This window comes from Prunus mume, linkage group LG3 (assembly GCF_029339155.1).
Source record: "Prunus mume cultivar Tortuosa linkage group LG3, ASM2933915v1, whole genome shotgun sequence".
NCBI classification, from domain to species: domain Eukaryota; kingdom Viridiplantae; phylum Streptophyta; class Magnoliopsida; order Rosales; family Rosaceae; genus Prunus; species Prunus mume.
The window spans coordinates 2,294,788-2,298,460 of NC_142700.1; the positions used below are offsets into that span (position 1 = coordinate 2,294,788).

Sequence of the window (3,673 nt, forward strand, 5' to 3'; positions counted from 1 at the left end):
CATCATTTCCCAAGACCATGCCTCGGAGAGAAGTTACCTGCCTATGCCTCATCAGTATCGCTGCTCAGCTCAGCAAGAATAATTCTGCTCACTCCTCATCAATGGAGAGGTATGTTGAGAGTCTCTAAGTTATTTCCAGTCCCTAATTTTTCTTTACATTATTTACTGCTGGATCCACAAATTGTGCAATAAAATACTACATTGATATGTGTGCCAACATTTTCATTTACTAAAACCTTTTTCAGCAATAACTTGTAGAGTGTATAGGGAAAATTCTAGCAATTTTTTGGGTTAACCAAGTCCTTTTCTAAGTTAGCTATTTAAACACACTGAACATAAGTTTTATTGAGAATGACAAACACCAATGCCTTATAAAAACAAAGACAAACACCAATGCTCCACGTAAGCAGTGGGCTTACGTCAGCATAATTGCAGATAAACACAAAGGTGACCATACTGAAAACTAAGAACGATGCACGATTAGGGTTTGAAGCTAACTAGCTAGTCGACTTCCGATCAATCACATCAGACCAACTCAACAAGTGCAGTGCAGGTAAGCTTGAACTGATCAGGTGGTGTTAAGAAGCTCGATGCTGAACCCACCAATGGTGATCGGCCCTTTCCCAAGTTTCGGCACCAAAGTCACCACCAAACTAGTGTCCGTTTCCGCATCCAATTCCTCCAACAACTTCGTAATGCTCAGTCGCAGGTTTGTCTTTATATTCTTCCCCTGCTTATGCGGTACGTGGATGAAACTCCCTGCAAACTCCGACTGGTCCTTCCCGGCCTCCGAGTCCGCATCATCGTTCACGAACACGTCAAACTTCAACGGCTCGTTCCCGGCAAACTCAATCCCTTTGATCACCAACACCTCATCTTGCGCCTTCTTCTGCTCACTCGTCCGCTTCGTCGTCGACGGCCTCGCCACCTCAACACTGATCTTGTCGGACAGCGTTGCCGGGAACGTGGTTGTCAGATCGCCAGACGAAACCGCCGCCTTCCTCTTGTTCTGCGATTTGCGAGGGTTCGGCTTCGCCTTAAGCCACGGGATCGGAACTTTGTTGTCGTAAACGTACCCGAGCTTTCTGGTGTCGAGCGAGTCCCGAACCTTCACACGCACGAGGTTCTTTTTCTCGTCGTAGAACAAGAACTCGGTGTTCAGCCAATCAGCTTTATCTATGTCCGTACCGCCCAACAAGTCTTTATATATGGACCACATGCGGTCCACGTTCGAGTGGTGGGAGTAAAACAGAGGATCCCGACCCGCAGAGTAAAAGGCGCCCATATTCTCTCCGTTAGTCTGCTTCGGGTCGCCCGTCCACAAATGGATATTGTTATGCGGGAGACTCTCGATATTTCCAGCTCCCGGACTCGAGGCGTCACCGGCGCTGTATGTCTCCCCGTAAAAGAGGCGGTGAGAAGTGGCCTTGGACACCATTTGTTGGTACATGGTAGTCAGATTCTCCTTGATTCGCGTGGCGTCGTCCACATCGTCGTCGCTCCCACCGTAATTGAGATCCAAGAGCTTCGGAGGCTGATGCGCTGCGTTTCGGTACTGGTCGTAGAGGGAGGAGGTGGGGTCGGTGAAGATCTCCGGAATGTACATGCCAGCTGGTGCGTCCCAATTCCAAAAGGGGAGGGCGAAGGTGGGGTCGCCAATGAGCTCGCCCATGATCTTCTCATAGAAGTAGAGGTACCAGCGGTGGAACGGGTAGAATAACCAGCAGGAGTGAACTTGAATCTCCAGATCGGGGAACCCGACTTGCGGGTACCCACCGTCGCAGTAGGAGCAGTGTACCATGGCTTGTTGGGCTAGGCTGCGAGGATCGTCGTCGGGTAAGGCCCGCATGAGAGCGATGGCCTTTTTGAACTTGGCCAAGTAGACTGGGTCTTTTGCCAGGTCCTGGGCCGGACGCCTAGTACGGAGTGGGCCCCATCGGGTAATTTGAAATCAATTATTGTTTTGGTGATGGGCGGGCAACAGTCAATGGTAGAGCCATCGGGCTTGTCCGCCGGTCCGCACTCGGTAAAGTCAGGGGCGGGTAGGGGCGCAGCGAAAGCAAACGGGTTGTTTTCAAGACCTGCCGCCCCGTACAGCCCTCCGGCGCCTAGACCAATGAGCATGTTCCTTCTGTCGAGTTTTCCTAGACCCTGCTCCAGGTGATCATTGTCACCGTTTGTGGCTTGGCATCGGACTCCACCCACAGAGACAGAGCATTGCTTAGTGGGTTTTTGGGACTTGTTTGGGAAGAAGGGAGAGAGAGAGGTTGTGATGGAGGAGGAGGAGGAAAGCGCTTTAGTGGAGTAAGGGCCAGTAAGTGTAGCAGTTGGTGGTAGGGAAGATGAAGCCATAGTAGGTAAAACTTAGGTTGCTTTTTCTTTGTAGGAAAGGAATGGATATCAGTTGTGCTGCTTTTATAATATTCCACTGTGTTGTGGTTGGGGATCCCACTACTATCTATGCATGTAATAAATAATGTTTAATTTGCATTTCCAAAACTGCAAGGATGAGAAACTAACGAATTGAGGTGATGAAGACTTTTGCATACAACCAAGTGGGAGGGAAATGCTATATAATTATAAATGTGAGATTTCTATAATTGGACAATGTTCTAAGTTTATATCAATTCTTTTTGTTTGATTTATCAGTGAAGAAAAACTTGAATCGTACCATAACAGAAAAAGGTTTAGCTCCTTAGGGATATCTCTCCACCCTAGCATTTGGGTAATGTGGATTAAGAGACTCTTATATATTATATATAACCTACCATTTCCGCTTGTAAACCCATATATACTGTGAATTTAGATTAAATTAAAGTAAAATATCGTTTGAATAAAAAAAATATAATCACCTAACCTAAACATGTTTTCGTGAAGACACAAAGCCAGTGCAACAATAGAGTCTCAATCTACAAGATCTACACACACAAAAATAAACCATTAATGAATATTCTGGATTTGATACTTAAATATTGTCATATATATATATAGAGCCAAGAAAATACATGTGTAAACATGTGCACGAAGAAAAAAAAATGTATATAAGACAGTACACCCATAATTTTAAATAAAGTAAAGTCAGAAGAATTATATACTAAATGTTTGATATCTAGTATCTGTAGTTACCGCATTTGTAATTTATTTTATGAATTTTTGTTTTGTTGGTAGTAAAAGCTTGGAATCAAAAGATAATTCGTTATGGCATACCAATTATTCCAGTCTATGAATTCATATCGTGGTATGCTCTCCAGCAGGAGACACTAGAATTTACTGATGGGATCTGATCTGAATTTCAAATTCGTTCCGAGGTTTGAATGAAGGAATATCAAATTCACCCTACTTTTTTGAACTAGTTGTTGTCAATAATTCAGGCAAGTGGTATGAACTAGTTGGGTAGCAGCACGTGAAGGACTTTGGTCAGTCGCCGGGTAGCAACACAAAGAAAAAGTTATCATATAAGTGTTTCTTGTCATTGTCAGTAATTTTGTATGGGAAAAATTATTTATGTGATTGCACAAAATATAATTATTTATGGAGAGCCATTAAAATAATAGATTGTCAGCTGTATGTAGGACACACAAAACGATTCCTCCAAGCTTAATGAATTATTTATAAGTTGAAACGTGATACATAATGCATTCTTTTCTTGAATAATGAAAAGAAAAAAGTATAA

General features: G+C 43.8%; 1 pseudogene; it reads right to left on the minus strand.

The window, feature by feature from the left end:
- Window positions 1-319: 319 nt before the first annotated feature.
- LOC103324681 (polyphenol oxidase latent form, chloroplastic pseudogene) lies at window positions 320-2,365 on the minus strand (annotated as a pseudogene).
- Between the last annotated feature and the right edge of the window lie 1,308 nt (window positions 2,366-3,673).